At 42.1% G+C, this 16895-nt stretch overlaps 1 long non-coding RNA gene across 3 annotated transcripts in view; it reads left to right on the top strand.

The window, feature by feature from the left end:
- LOC128853866 (uncharacterized) overlaps positions 1–16895 on the top strand; it is a 135303-nt gene that overhangs the window by 107669 nt on the left and 10739 nt on the right. For all 3 annotated transcript variants that reach the window (XR_008452676.1, XR_008452677.1, XR_008452678.1), the window contains exons 3-4: positions 10453–10605; positions 13728–13975. This is a non-coding gene — a long non-coding RNA (uncharacterized LOC128853866). The remainder of the gene's footprint in view (positions 1–10452; positions 10606–13727; positions 13976–16895) is intronic.

Consider the following 16895-nt stretch of genomic DNA (forward strand, 5'->3'; position numbering starts at 1 on the left):
TGCATCTAATTGTAACAAGTAATCCAACAAATTAAGCCTCTTTCGCCAAAGCTCTGCAAGATGGATTGCACTTTTGATTATTCTTTTAGTTTGCTTTCTTTGGGGACGCTCGAAAGGGTAGAAAAATTATTTTAGTTCTAACTTTTTGATCCTGCTGGTTGTGAAGACACAATTAGAGCTGAAAGTTTTAAATTCAAGACAAGTAAATGTGATCAGTGCTGAATCGGTGCTTATTCACAGCAACTTCATTAGGAACTGGATCGGCTCCCGTGCGAACTGTGTCAGGCTGTGGTTTGGGGGATGATGGCATGCTAAGGGAAAGGACACTGCCAAACTTTTTCCACACATGAGGACTGGTTGGATCAATGTTTGTCCTCATTAAATCTGCTGTCCCCACCATCCCTGCAACCCACCCCCATGATCCCATTCCCCATGCCCAGCCTCCAGGCTCTGATCCACCCTTTCCCTTGCTTTTTTTCATCTTTCTCTTGTGGTGCTAGCTAAGCCTCTCTGATCCTCCAGAAGCCCCAGAAAGGAGGTGTGATGGTGCTTGATCTTTTCCATACAGTCCTTGTGCCCCTGCTGATGACCCCAGCGAGAGGTTTTGCACAGCAATGACCTGGAGCTGATCTGAGCTCCCCAAGAAGTTTTGAAGGAGCTTTCCTTCCTCCTAAGACAGATTGAAGGCACGAATTTGTTGAGTAACATGACTGCTGTGGGTAGTTGGCCCCCAGAGAGAACAACCTCCTTCTGTTAGTCCTGTTTCGCAGTTATCCCTTGGAAAAAATAACTGCCTGCACTGCCTTTGCCTTTTTTAAAATGTGGTATGGAGAAAGGAGGAATGAAACCATCTAAGCTGTCTTTTAGAAGACGGAGGCTCACAGTCCATATGTGAAACAGCAACTGGTTTTGCTCCCGCGTTCGCTTTATCTGTGTGCGCAGCCGGCGTCATCGCCCACTCGAGGAGCTGAGCAGCACACAGTGACCAGACGTCCTATATTTCACAAGATTGTCCTTTTTTCTCCAATCATAGGAGAAAAAAATATTCATTCCCCATCACTGTTCTCCCCATTTTTCCCCAATAAATGAAATTCAATACTCCTTGGTGCCACACATTATTTTTCTGAGCCCGAGATACAACCATCCCAGTTTCCATCAGCTGGGCAGGGGCTGGGAATTTCCATGTGTGAACAAATGCCCTTTTTTGGTTTGCTTTTTACAAAAAAAAACATGGCCCTAAATAGTGTGTAAGCACTCTCCTGCGACTGTGCAACCTCTTCATAACCCTTCCACTCGAACAAAGTGATTGTCTGAACTGAAATCGCTTCACTGAGATGATTAAATTAGTTCCTACATGCCAGAGATGCACAGAGGTCTTGACATTTATATTTGGGTACTAGAGTCTGACATTCAAATGTATTCATGTTTGAAAACAGTGTAATTTTAAAAGTACCATAAAATCCATTAATATAATAGGGAGAGAAGGCGATGCTTGGATTTGTTCGGGGCTGTGTAAAATGATCATTTTGAGGGGCTGCAGCAAGGGCAGGGCTGCCCTGACTGGGTTGGTGCAGACATGCTCTCCCCAATGTCCCCAAGACACACCAACAGCCCATGCGCTGGGATGAAATACCGAACCCCCCCACACCAGGATAAAATCAGCCTTGGTCCACATGTAGCTGAGATGTCTCATCGCAATAGGTTTATTTCGACATGATATAATCCACAATTTCTTCCTGCACTTGGAGTACACCTGCAGCTGGGACATCAAACCGACAAGCACACACAGGCTAAATCTCCAAAAAGGCAAAAGAAGGAATTAATGGCATTTTCAGTGATCCCAGCAACTGAAAACTGAAAACGCATATGCAGGCAGGCTATTCCAGATTCCCCTGGCACTCCTACAGAGAATCTGACCCGACATTAAGTTCTGTATTATGTGACGAGGATACTGTAGGTTGTTGGTAACTATTGGTTAGAAACTAAAATTATATGGGTTTTTAAATCATTTTTAGCCCAATGATGTATTTATTTAACATGTATATTAAAGTTCTCCATCAGAATCCAAGTCCCATTGTTTTACCACGGCTTGGATAGTCAAGCAGAAACCAGATTTTAAACTTTAACACAGAGCAACATTGCCACTTTTCAATGTTATTTTGAATGAGTGAATGCAAATGACATTATTCACTCTGCAGAAGCAGTTTCATTCATGATGTGAACTTCGCATCTGGAACTTAAAGGAAATAAACTTCACCAACTAAAATTAAAAAAAAAAAAAAGTCTCAGTGATTAATTCCTGTGAGCAAATTCCCCACAACACCAGCACTGAAGCTGCCCAGGAATTTCATTCTTTTGCATTAAACTATAACTCTGTTGGGATATTCATGTTTTTCCCAGGATATCCCTTAAATGTGGGGGGAAAAAAGAGCTTTAAAGACCTGGAGCACAGGACCCAGAGAAAGGAAGAAGGACCCTGTGACAAATGGTCTTGCCCACGTTTTGCTGGTGTTTGTCTGCACCTATTTATTATTCTCATCTGCAATATTGATGACCAAGGACCGACCTCACTGCACATGCGTCTTTCTCCCCCGCATCCCTTTTCGTTGCCTTGCGCAGCTGAAAAACGCTTGGATTATTTTTGTTGTTGCTGTTTTGTTTTTAAGCACTGAGCGAAATGCCCTGATGTTAATGCCAATTCATTTTCCCAGGTGAAAAAGAAAAAGAGAAATAAAAGAAACAACTCAAAAATACGAAACAGAGGAATAGGGGCAGGTCATTGGAATCGATAGCAAATGGGGCTGGGAGATGTTTCAGCTCTTCGGAGCGGGTCAGTAGAGAGGAATATATCGAGAGTGTTAAATATGAGGGTTTCATTATGCAGGGGAACCTGCATTTAAAGGCGTAGGATAAAAACACGTTCAGGATCACCATCAGCTTTTAAAACAGTGAAAATTATCCACCTGGTTAGGACGACTGGTATCTCTTTTTTGGAACAGCAATTCTGAATTAATTGGGAAAATTTGGCACAAGAATAAGTGAGAAAATACATATGTATAGATGGGTGTGTGGCCATATACATAATACATTTATTATGCACGTGCTGGAGTGTGTGTATGAGTGTGTGCACGTATGATAAGAATAATGAGCTATAACAAAAATGAGGGGACGATTATTCTGATCTTTTGTAACCCATCTCCGCTGCGCAAATTATCATTTTTAGCAGTCTGAAAACAGAAAACTGAGCATAATAGACGATAGGGAGGCATATTTAAAAAATAAATTAAGGAATAAAACGCACAGAGACAGAATGTCATGTTTTGTTATGTCATTCCCTGCCTGCCTTTCTTCAGGAGAGAGATTCCAAATTAAATTCAAAGACTCTACTTTTAAATAAACAATGAAAATCGAAAATAGGCTTCCTTGATAAAATATATATATATTTCCTCTCTCTCTTTTTTTTTTTAAATAACCCACTACTGTGCAATGGTACAGAAAAAAAGGAGGGCATTAGGTACTAGGATTCCAAACGGGACAGTACATCTTTAATGATACATATGATAATTAAAGAATACAATAAACACAATTAGCATATGTTTTAAACAGTTTATTAGTGAAGCTTACCATAAAATCAGAATATATAGAGCTCCAGGGTTTGTTGGGATAACAGCTTCTAATCCTTAGAGTCATAAAATCCCTGGCTTGGAAGAAATGGGCATCTTTAAAATGATTGAATCAGCAGGCCTCGAGTGAAAACACACAAATTAGCAAACTCCAGCAGTTGGGCACTGCGCGATGCTGCAATGCACGGAGGTGAAGTCATCGCTGACACTGCCCCAGCAGCTCTGATAGAGCACAGCAGGGATGTGGAGCTGCTGTGGACATCCGAGGAGATAATTACTTTAACTCCTTCCAGACCAGGGATACCCAAAAAAATAAAATAAAATAATTATTTTTATAAATATATTTTAGATAAAGGTGGCTTTATTTTGCCAATAGTCATCGTGAACATCTGAGTAAGTGACGGATATAAAGGAGATCATGGATTTCAAACGAGAAGGGGGGCTCGCTCGGTTTGGTATGTCCTCCCTCCCTCCCAGCCCTCCGATGCCTTTCTGTGTCACAGAGTGCAGTGGGATGGAGGGGATCGGTGGGTGGGTGTCCTGCACCCAGGGGTGTGAATGCGAGTGGGAACTCACTGCAGCATTTACTGGGAGTTTAAAAGTTGAATAATCACATTAACCAGCCTGAACAAGGCTATGAGCGCTCTCACACAGCGGACAAATAACCCTCCTGGCAGCAACACTTTGTATTTCTTGCTCTTGCCTTTTTTCTTTTCCCAATGTCCATAGTCTCCTTTATCTCTCCCTTTCTTTCTTTCTGACTTCAGGGCAGTGCGAGCAGTCAGGATTTTTTTCTGCTAATGATTAACATATAAACTCTTTGCATTCCTCATCCTGCGGTAGAGAATATTTCTTCCTTCTTTTGTTATCTGTTTGTCTGTTTGGAGGGAGTGTTTAATCCCACAGTTCAGGTATTTTAGGTTTCTTAAGAGCAGCAGGGAAGGTTTCGGATGAGGGTTGGTGTGGGCTGAAAGGAATGAAGCTCTGCTGATATTTTTTGAAGAGAAGGGGCAAATTGTCAACTTTATAATGAATCCTCATCAGACCTGATGACTTCCCAGCTCTGCAGCAAGGGAGAAGAATAGCAGTCAAGCAGTGTTTGAACACATTCTTATGGGCAAATTGGAGCCTTTGGATCCTGCAATTAGATCTGAAGACGGCCAAACATCTCCATAAAAACGGGAGCTTCACTCAGATGAAGGCATTTCAAGTTTGCTCAGCCCCTGCTCTAATCTGAGCAAATTCAGTCGCAGCTCAGCACAGAGCGAGAGTTTTGCTTTTCCTGGTTGAATCCGTGGGTACGGCGCCGCTTTGCACAATAGAGGCTGCCTTCTAATTTGGGTGGTTGAGAACAAATTCTTCTGAGTCATCTTAAACATGGAAGGGGTACTGAAAACACAAGGCATGTGTGCATGCATGGAGTTGGTACGTTGCTCCACAATCATCCCACGGCTTGGAATATTTGTGGTGGTATAGCATTGCTTAACTTCTACCCGAGACCTCAAGTCCAGGAGATGCATGCGTTATATATCAGGTGTGCAAACACACAGCATGAGCCATGTTTTGCCCCATAGATATTAGTCTATCATTGCCCCTTAGTGATCTAAATGCAAAAGAAACAAGCTGGAGGAGAAACAAAGGTCCAAAAAGATGAAGTGACTTCCCCAAGGTCAGCCAATGGGACAGGGGCAAAGGCAGGAATATAAACATTAATTATATTGTCACTGTGCTAGAGGAAAAGGTTGAAATGCAGCTCATTTTTTTTTCCTGTAGTTCAAACCCAGCTTGACATATTTGACCTCTATTCGGCTGGCCAAGGTCCAGGGAAAGAAATATGAAAAGTAGGATACTCTGTCTACTCTAGAGAAGGAGATGAAGGTAAACTAAAGTGTGTCAGGGGTTGATACATCAGTGCTGGCTGGTTTAAGCAAGCCAAAGTATGAGCCAGGGTCTAATTGAGTGGTTTGGCAGTTGAATTTATTGGGTTTGAGTTATGTTTGAAGAGAGAAAGAGATTTGGCCCAGCAAACTCGTAGGAGGGGAGTAAATGTAACTGCACCCATTTTTTATTGTAATGTTTCACTATCGACATTCCCACACTGATGAATAGCTGGTGGTGCTCGCCAGACATGAGTGAGCACGGTACAAGGAGGTTTGATCGCAAGACCTGAATTTTAGCTCCATCTCCAGTTTTCAGTAGAGGAATTCTACATCCAGTGGAGCACTCGCCGCAAACCAGCAGGGAAGTGCAGAGCAAAAGAAACTTGGTGTTCTGCTTAGAGTGGTTATTCCACACTATAAAACCCTCACCCAGGGCTTGTCCTTACCTGGAAGAAGGTTCTGCAGATCTTCAACCCTCCCTTGTCTTTGCACAAACCTTTTGAGGAAGAATTTGTCATCTGGGAGGTGTGATGTATGCAGCCATCCAGTACAGCACAGAAAGCCTACTGGCACACAAGTGTTAAAGAATAATACATGTGCCCCTCGTAACTGCGCTAGAGGGTACCCATCACTGCTCCCTTCTGCTGATTGCCCACCTAAGTCCCCTGTGATGGGAAAGCGGCACTAGGGTAAAATTGCAGTAGGTAGGAGCAGAATATCCTGCAGAAATGAGCTGTTATACCAGTACGAATGCAATCAGAAACAAAACTCAGTACCAGCCACCCCTCCCTGCTCTTGCCACGATGGGGAAAGCCACAACATTTTCTAAACCTAAGATTTTAAATGAAACATTTTAAATAACAACGCGTGCGCTGTTTGCTTTTTCAGTCAGGTGTAAGCATTAGCTCACTTTATTTTTTTTTAATTAACTAAATATGTGGAAGAAGCTTTTTTGCATTTTGAATATAAGGTCAATTTAGCATATGCAGAATATTTTCCTGTTCATATTCCATTAGCATTTTATATTTATTAGTAAGAAACTCAGAAACACTGGGTACTGAAATCAGCTAAGAACTAATTCTGCACTGAATATTTGACTAAGACGTTGACTTTAAACTGGTTTAGTTATTTTTGTAGGCATTCCAAAAATAATACCATAGGGTTTATTACCTAACCCATATCACACATAATTTGACATTTGCATGTTGAGGACTCATGCGTACTTTAAAAGGGTGAGAAAATATGTGCAAAAATTTTTCGAGACTTCTTTAAAAGAAAACTAAAAAATCAGAAATTACATTATGTGCCCCGATTACATTGCAAATTGGTCGCTTATACACCAACATTTATTAGCTCGATTCCTCTGCAGAGCCTTTTAGGATGCTCTATCACGGATTAATGTCTCTCAGCAAAGAACGTGCTATAAAAAAAATAAAGAATGCAGCTGATAAAATTAATGAAACAAATCACTGTTGAAAAGCATTTGGTGAGGTGTGAATTTGAAAGCTAGTTTCCTAATATAATATTTGTAAAATAAACTGAAATTAATACCCATTAATATTAACATAATTATCTTAACTGAGAATGTTGAACTGTTGCCTGTTTTGTTCTTTTCAACTGCAGCATCTCACTACAACTATTTTTTTGTGGCTGGGGAATAATCTGCTTGTGTATGCTGTAATGACACAAGAAATAAAAAGTAATAAAATGAATAAAATCTGAATTCCCATCTCAGCAAAGGGTAATTCCACAATCCATATAATTTTTTGTGGCTTTCCTATAAGGTGAATACTTCCACACGGCTTTATTTCCTAGACCCACTTTCACTGCCACCTTGAGCAAGGCTCACGTGAGGAACTCATTCTGCTTAACACAAAAACCTTTCTGCAGATCTTAAATTGGCTCTGAGCGATCCTAAATTTCCTAAAGTCCCTGGAAAGCAGCGTGCTTGGCTACAAATGCTGCTCCTGCTCCCCTCCTTCAAGCCAAGCTCCCATTGCAGCTGTGGTCTCCCCATAGGAGAGCCCCTTTCTCACCAGGAGGGTGGGTTTGCAGGTGGGTACCCCAACTTTTGTGTGCACATCAGAAGCAAAATTCAGATCTTCACAGCTCCACACATCGCTGCCTTTCAGAGCAGCTAAAACCTGAAGAACGTAACGTTCTCCATGAGAAATGGCTTATTTTTAGTTCTGCAGATACCACCCCAGCTCGCTGGTGAAATCAGGCAGTATGGGGACCGAAGTTAAAGCATCAACACCTCGTAAAGATAAACCACGTACAGAAAAAAAAGAGAATTGGTTCTTTTAAGCACCACAGCAATATGACATACTTTCACATCCCAATAGGTTGTGATTCGCTGAACAAAAAGAACACGGTGCCAGATGGTGCCAAGGGGTGAAGGGACAATGGGGTTCAGGCAGTCCAGAATGCAGGACAAGCTGGAACCATCCCTCTGAGTTTTGGATATCTCAGTGCTAAAACCAGAGAGCAGCCAACTTTATTACTCTGGGGAGACCTTAGAGCAGCCTTCCAGTTCTTAGAGAGAGCCTGCAGGAAAGCTGTGGAGGGGCTCTTCATCAAGGATTGGAGGGACAGGATGAAGGAGAGTGGCTTGAAACTGCAAGAGGGGAGACCGAGATGAGATCTTAGGGAGAAATGTTCTCCTGTGAGGCTGCTGAGGCACTGGCCCAGGTTGCCCAGAGAAGCCGTGGCTGATCCATCCCTGGAGGTGTTCAAGTCGAGGTCTGAGAAACCTGATTGAGTGGAAGGTGTCCCTGCCCATAGCAGGGGAGTTGGAACTGGATGATCTTTAAGGTCCCTTCCAACACAAACTGTTCTATGATTCTGTGATCACAAAAAAGCCTCAGCAAGCAAGATGGGAGAGTTTTAGCTTTGGCTTCAATAAGGCTTCAGCTCTAATTTGCAGTTTGTTGAGTCCCACGTTAGTGTTTGCACGCCTGCCCACACAAAAAGGGGAACATATGTTTTATATGGGATCCATTCTTTGAAGCAAAATGAAACACTAAAAATTTTCTTAGCTAATACCTCCTTTCGAAAACCTTTCCTCATCCATCTCATGCAGACATGAGTTAGTGTCTGTCCACCACATCGCCACTATCCCTTATGTAAAGTGTCCTTCAGGTGTGGTCTGGAGAGGCTGGAGTTAGGGGAATAAATGACTTTTCAACTCCTTGCCTCAGCAACCTTATTAATTTGGCTTTAATCAAAATATTTCATTCAATGTGAAAAAACCCTATGTTTTACCTGGACATTTCTTACCCACGTTTGTTATTACTATTAAGCTTTTAAATGCCGTATTGATGGGGAAAAAAAAAAAAAAAAAAGCTCTGAAATGTTTCTTTTTGGAAGTGTGGAAGGAAAACTTTTTTTAGCCCCTTTTCCAGCCTGCCACGTTGCCATATTTACCATGGCGCTAACAGTTGTCAGAGATTATCTGGCTGAGTCACAGCTTTTATGGGCTCAACTCTGGTACTAGAGACGCAAAGCAGCTCCTCTGCAACCCAAGGTTTATGTTGGCATAAGCGAGATCAGAATTCGCCCTTCTGTTTACCATTTAGCTGAATCACCCCATCACAGACCAACTGTCATCTGTCACTCCATACTTTTAATGGTACATTGCACTGATGTTGTCTATTTTTTCCCCTTCCTAGCAGCCCTGTCACTCTGCTATGTGCTAATCTCTTCTTCCAGGCTTCTGTTGGATCTCTTAATGACGACGCCACTGCGATTTAGGGTGGTTTTCTTTAAAATAAGGCAAGAGAGGTTTTGGGGAGCCAAAGGCAGAATCAGATTTGCCCCTTGTACATAAAAAGGACCTCAATCTTTTAGAAAGCGCATCCCAAGATGCTCTTTATCCTTGCAGTGCCGGCACCGCGGTAGCCGGGGAGCGGAGGAGGAACCCCTCCCACAGTGAGAACAGGGCTGCATCTCTCCAATGCAGAGAATTAATTAATTTTAAAATGACATTCTGTTCTTAATGCTACGGCCTGGCTGCAGCTCTGTATTCCTATGGCCAGTGGACCAGAAATCTTTACCCAGGGCTTGGCTTCCTTGGGGCCTTGGTGGTGACAGCACTTCAATGCTTCTTATTAACCCACGCGGTGACAAAGGGCTTGCGTGGCCCTGGCCAGTGCCTTTGCACAACGTCCAGCACCCGCTTCGCATCCTCAGATGGGGAGGTGCTTTGCTAACATCTGCAAAGTGAATCACGTATTCTTTTTGCATTGCAATAAAAAAAAAAAACACCCAAACAAAACAACAGGGAGAGCAGTGCCTCGCAAAAGGCAATTCAGCTGTGGGAGGAGCTGCCCACCCAGGGCAATAAAAAAATATTTCAAGATATTAATATTATTTCTTCCCTCGCACGGGTGTACATGGGTGTGGGTAGGATTTAAACTACAATAATCCTCAGTGAGTTTTTTACCCGTTTTCCATTTGTATACATTTAGATTGTTCATCTGAGGATTTTAGCCTTTTTTTTTTTTCCCAAACATCCACAAAATATTCAGAATTTTGTGCATGGCCTTTCCAAAATTACCCATGTGTGTGTGAAACGAGCATTAACGCTGAGGGGGGAATTTAGTGTGAGGTCTCACTTAGCCATTGCGGGCAGTGCCTGTGAATATTAACCCATTTGGGGGTCACACATTTTTGTGTTGGCAAAGGTTTTTGTCTCTGCCAAATGCAAGTTAACATACACAGCATTTTGATGAGTCCAAGTTCAGGATAGAAATTGTTTTGCTGGTTCCATCGCTGTATGTATGTGACATATAGCATACATAACTTGTAGAGGTCCATCTGGTAAGAGAAATAATACTGTGTCATTGCATAATATGTGTCTGGGTGTGCGTGTATTTCTCTGTGCTCCTTCTTTGTCACCATTCCACTGTTTAATTTAAATACGTGTTTCGCTTTTCTCCATATTTCAGGTTTATTACAAAGTATGAAAATCAAGAAGCTTTTTGTTCACTTCATACATCTCTTCCAACAAAGCCAGGCATCAGAACCCAGCACAGACTCCGCAGTGATTATTGTTACACATGATCTATGGAGCAGATAAATTACAGCTTGATTTTTATAAGGTATGTTGAGCCTGCAGGCTTCAGCAGAAACAAAAACAAAACAAAACACAAGACCTTGGTTTAACTAGTAATTTGAGGAAATATGACAAACCTGACATGGAAGTCACAGAGCAAATAAATATGCACATCCATCATTTTGTAAAATAATGCCTTCGCTAGAGAGACCTCTGCTTGCTGCAGTCTGCAGTGTAAAATTTCTTTGTGGTTTACTCCTCTCAGATCCTGCTACGTGAAGAATCGAGTTAATTATACTTGAAAGAAATAATTGTATGTATTAAAAAAACAGTGCGGTACAGGAAAATAGTGCAAATATCAACCGTGTAAGTCAAAACTAAGTTGGTTTTAGAACGTATTATAATAGTCCCAGAATGTTTAAATGTGATTTTTCTTCATAATACGATTGCTAAAATACCAATTGGAGAGTCTCTTCTTTCATTGTCAAATAGTAGAGTTCCTAGAAAGAAAATCACTCGGCGCTCGTTGCAGATGTAAAAATCCTACTTCATACAAAATGCAACAAAAGGCCGTTGCAGAACCATCTTCTGAGAACAATAATTTTGTTGGGGCACTGGAAAGAAATTATGTATGAAATTTTGGTACCTACTATTACTTACCAATATTTGGAAGGTTTTGTGTGATGCTGAGGAACACCATCAGTGCCCTCTGTGTGAGTTCTGCCTCTCAAATACTCCCAATCCTATGGAGTCAGGGAACCGCAGTTATCACTGAGTTGGTCTTCACAACACAGAAGGTGTACCTGCTCAAAGAGGAGGCTGTAGTAGGGGGTCTAGTGGCGTGGTCGCCTTTGACACAGGGAAGAGGGTCCTACCCAGGGAGTTTGAGGGCTAAATCTAACAATTTATGTCAATCTACCTCTGGATGAAGCACAAAATGGACCCAAATGCTCCTCTCCTAAAGAAGCATCTTCATCAAAGCCACGAGCCCTTCCTGTTCCATTCCTGATCCAATGAATCCTTAGTTTTTTCTCCATTTCCAGGGACACTTCTTGAACAGGCAGGTTGGAGAGAAGTCAGATCACCACCACACACACACATCTGAAATACCCTTCAAGCCAAGAAAAGGAGACACTGCCGTGTGCATGGATGTGGATCTGGCTCTTCTCAGGCAGCGGCAGGACCTAGATCTCCAGTTCCTCATGTCTAGTCACCACTACATTCAGAGAAATCCCAGCAGATGTGCCTGGAAGGAAGTGAAAGAGCCTCTGTGTGCAAGTTCCCAGTGGGGCAGAAGCACAAACCACAAACTGAGTGGCTCAGCCAAGTTAAAATTGCCATAAATCTGAGGATACACAGAATTATTGCTGTAGGTATCAGGGAGCTCTAACGTCCAATGCTGAAGTGCCGAAAACTAAAGGATTTCAGGTTAATAGGTCAGGAAGTAGGGCTGAAGTCCTTTTTGAGGTGTTTGCCTCCTTTATTAGGTATGATCTGCATAGCCTGGCTGGAAGGTCTGTGGGAAATGATCTAAATTGGACTGTGAGCCTCATATCTTCCACTCAATCACAAGACTATCCTACATATACAGCAAAGGGAGTGGTCAGAAACATAAGCCTAAGTTTGACCTCGACAGCAGTTGGTTTTGTGTGATCTTGTAGTTTTTGTTCCATAGGTGTGATCCTGTGTTTTGGTCTGATCTTGCAGGTTTTGGTGAGGTAAACCTTACTTGAGTCATTTGGTGCATGGCTTAGTGAAGAGTCCATGATCTATTCCACTGCGTCTTCTAAACCACATCTTTCAATTTAAAAGCAAAATACACGTTCACCACTTTTAGCATTGCAAAGTGAAAATAACTGTTTTGTGCTTCATCCATAAAATTGCCAGCTAAATTTTCATTCTGGAACCATTACTCCAGGTGTTTGTCAAGGAAGATGTACAAAGCAGTCAGAACATGTTTAGCATTTCATATACCAGGTTGAGCTGTGGGAATGACAGGTTGAAAAATCTTGTTTGGACTCATAGACTGAAACCATTTAATATAGAAGTCACTGGTGGACTATAAATATGGAAAACCAATGTGCCATATTTTTACAAAATCCCTATTCTGCCTGTCTTTTAAACATATTGGTACCTCAGAGAAGCTGTAGAATCTAAACTCACCGATTTTTGCTTTGAACATCTACGACGCTTCAATGAGTGAAGCTTCAGAAGCCCAAATGTCTGCACAATATACAGTTCATTTGAATATGCACTTATATTAACTGACCCTGCAAAACCCAACTGTGTTCATTTAGGCTAGGAATTACCCAATTTGCTCATATAATCTCAGCAATTACTTGTTCATCTTGTTTAAATATCAGACCTATGGTGTCATTTACGTAGTATCTGATCTTTCTACTTAACCTCCAAGATATTAATCTTTATTAAAGGGGACGAGAGGCAAAGAGGGGGAAGAGATGCTGGTGACAGATATTCTGACAGCTAGGAAAAGTCATTTATAAAGTGAACATCAGTAAACATTAGAGGTGACATATTGATATCAGCAGCAAGTAAACGGATGGCCAAGCTAGGATGAGGTATTACACCTTAAATTGTGGCAACCATTTTTTTTTTCCCAAGGTTGATCTTTTATATTTTTTAAAGAGAAATTTACTATTATACTTCCTGCTTCCCCTATGGTAAAATGCCAGAAATTTGACTGAGATTTACTTAAAGTGACAGCAATGCCCCATTTTGTCCAAGAAAGATGATTACTAAATGTCACATCTATCTACTCTCATGTGGATCACTTATTTGACATGTTCGTGTCTAGGCTTCATAGCGCTTTGCAACATGTTTTTCTGGTGCTCTAAGGCAATTTGAAATCTTTGTGGTGAAAACGTAAGCTGGCCAGGGGCATTTTGTTAAAATAAATAAATAAATAATAAAGTTGGGATTTGTTCCTCTCCATCCCAAGGGTGTCAGGCCAGAAGTAGGCATAAAAAGCTCTTACAAAAACAGACGAAGAGCGTATGCTTCTGGTCAGGCTGTGAGAAGGCCGTTGCTGGTGGGAGGCTCTTGCCATCTCAGCTGAAGGCGAAGCACACCGAAAAGAAAACACTGGTGTTTAAACACAGAAAATAACCTCTACAATTTGCTCTATCTTTTTTTTTTTTTTTTTTTCAGAAATCTGTGAAATGGTATAAAAATCTGAAACAGAGAAGGAAGAGCGTGGGTTCTGTCACTTTGCTGCAGAACTGGATTATTTTTTCCCCATTTTGCTCAGTTCCTGGAGGGGGGAGATGTGAAACCCAGCTAAGTACAATGGGACCGGTGGAGTCACGAGCACGAACTCCTGCAGTGGGGAGTTTATGTACATCTCCTGCTTTGCCGAGCCTTGGAAGCGACCTGAGGAAAGCAAAATGGAAAGCAAGGTAGAAGGCTTTTCGCACAAAATGGAACAGTAGTCATGAATAATTAATGACTTTCTATTTTCTTTGCTGTTTTAGCTCATCGTTCTTAATAGTTCTTGCCCTCGAGTCCAAAAGTGTGTCTGTAGATTGAGAAATTAATTCATGTTTGTTTTGGAGGCCATCATGCAGCAGCCTGAAGAGTCAAGAATTAGGGGGTGTGCTGGAAATGCAGCCTCCGACGAGTCCCATCCTTCTCCAGTGGTGACGCTCGTGCACAGAACCAGGCTCTGCCACACTCTTAGCAAGACCAAGAGTTCTTGTTCCCATCCTCTTTTAAAAATTTCTATCAGTCCTGTTCAAATACCACAATTAATAATAAAAGAGAGGGCTTAAGTCCCCATTGCCAGGACATAAAGCCAACTAATGAGAATTGGAGACCTTTGCATTTGTTTCATAGAATCATAGAATCACCAGGTTGGAAAGAACCCACCGGATCATCGAGTCCAACCATAGTTCAGCACCAGAAATTCACCCAACCTGCACAGATACCCAAATATTTATGAATATTGAGGCAAAAATACTATGCTCGTGGAACACAGCAGCAGTGTAGAGTCATGGCTTATCCTGTTGATGGCCTCTGCTCTCTGTGCAGTCATAACCAGTCGTGTTTGCATCGCCAGCCCACCCCAGACTAATGGCAGCTCTATAAAAGTTGGAAGGTTTTTTTTCTTGCAGATCCTCCTTTAGGTGCCCAGTTCCCTGCTCACACATCAGCACTCACTTAAGTCACAGTTTAACTCCCAGAAACCCTGCAGGAACACCAAAACCAGCTCTAAATGTATCCTATGGAATATGAAAATGGGGGGGGGGGGGGCGGTTTATGGTATGGTATAAGATTAAAGCCATTCTAAATGAAAGCAGAGTGTGTAACTGGGTACAAGATTTCTAAATAGGTGGCACATGTCAGCAGGCATTACAACAGTGTCTTTAGGTGAGCCTTTGATATATACTGCGGAATACTTCAGTGAGATAGATGTGACCATGAGAGAGTTTCGCAGCCTTGATTTGTTTTCCAGCTAAAATAAATCTGAATGGAATAGATTTAAATTACCTGTGATTTTTCTGTCTTTAAAAGGACACATAAAAGCTCATGAGATCACTGCGCTCCCTGGGAAAAAAAGAGGGAAAGGAGCAAAAAAAGACCAGGGAAACTATGAAAGATTCATTTTAATGGAATCCAGGTTTAGCTGTTTCATATTTAATAATGTTTAATATTTCATTTACTACTGGGGACTCACCTTTTTCAGAAGAATGTAAGATTCAAGGCACTATCGCACATTAAGATTTTATGTCTGACTGTAGCACTAGTGTAAGGGTTGGCATTGGAGCTGCTTCAGCCTGGTGTAGGGAGGCTGGAAGCAACAAGGTTTCCTTCTTTATTCCTACAGCCAAAACAGGAGCCGAACCCCCAGAAAGCTGTGGGGTAGAGCTGCGAATCCTAGCAACAGGCAGAGAGAGAACTGTACGTTTCTTCACGTCCTCCAAGTGTTGGTGCCTTCTGCTACATAATTTACAGGGAGCAACAGGGACCTTGGAAAGGCCCTTCATGCTGTTGCATCAAGAAAGGGCACTGAAGGACAGAGTTTTTCCAGTGAGGTGGGTGAGTTATTACAGTTTGGGGGGGAAAGCAAACAAAGCAACACTCCAGAGTTCATACTGTTGTTGCCATTGCACCTTCCTTCATCATAAAGCACTGCCTATAGCTAAGAGTTTTTTTCAGTTTTCTGTGCTTTTAATCTTTTTTAAGCCCTTCTCAGTGATAATGTGGGCTTTTCATTTTGAGCAAATGCTGAAAATTTACACTCAAAAGTGTGAGCGTAGGGCTCTGCAAGAAAAATCCATAATTCTGCGATCGGCAATGAAATCATGAGCTTTAAAAGCTATCACTGCCTTCTGCAGAAAGGAAACTGAGACCCGAGCACATATTTCCTGGAAGGAGAGGCTCCTTTTAAATATGCAGCAGGTCTTGTCTTGCCAATATTAAACTAGCTTTTCTTCCTGGAGAGTCTGTCAATACAGTTTGACCTCTCTCTATGGATATTCTTCAGAAGCACACAGACAATCTGAAAGAGTCCCCTGACACCATCCTAGGAAGGTGGTTTTCAGTCAGCTGGTATCATGCTGGCTTCCACAGACCCTGGGACAAAGAGCAAGGAGGGAATTCTAGACTCCTTGGTCGCACCATCCCATTCAGAACTGTACCATTTCCCAGCTGATGCCAGTTCATTCAGTTTTGCCACCAGTCTTCCTACTGGGAGAAGCTGGCAGGCTCAGGAGTTTTGCCTGGATGCAAATGGTGAGAAGAGCTGAGATGCGGGGCATTTTGTTGCGCAACAGAGACTGCTGCTTCTGTTAAAAGATTAAATTTGTGCTAAGCAGCAGTAGTGGGCTGTTGCCTTGTGGACCAGCTGCTGCAAGGATGAAGCACCAACTGAGACAGAAGGTTGCAGCAGAAGAGAAGGATTTGGCCCCCAGTTAGCACAAAAACTGAAGAAAGGTCCTATGCGACCTTGAGTCTGAGGGTATGTTCAAAATAGATCCCCTTCCTGGAGCCCCTAGCTGCAATATTTTCTAACAAGATTTATTGTTAGGAGAAGACGAGCTTTTTTTTTTTTTTTTGCTAGCAATTTCAGTTTCAGATCTCATTGAGGGGCTCTGGCATTTGCATAACTTCCCACGGAAACTGAATCAATGTTTGACATCATGGAACAGAATCTCAGGCGTGATTTGGCATTAGTAAGCCACTAGTCATCAGCATACTGTCATTCCCCTATATCTGACATCTTAATATAGTCAGCCCCATGCACACACATGTTCAGCAGCAGCAAATTCTTATGCTCTTGCCATGCATGATTCATGTAACATGGGCTGGAGCATATGA

This window comes from Cuculus canorus, chromosome 16, assembly GCF_017976375.1.
Source record: "Cuculus canorus isolate bCucCan1 chromosome 16, bCucCan1.pri, whole genome shotgun sequence".
Classification (NCBI taxonomy): domain Eukaryota; kingdom Metazoa; phylum Chordata; class Aves; order Cuculiformes; family Cuculidae; genus Cuculus; species Cuculus canorus.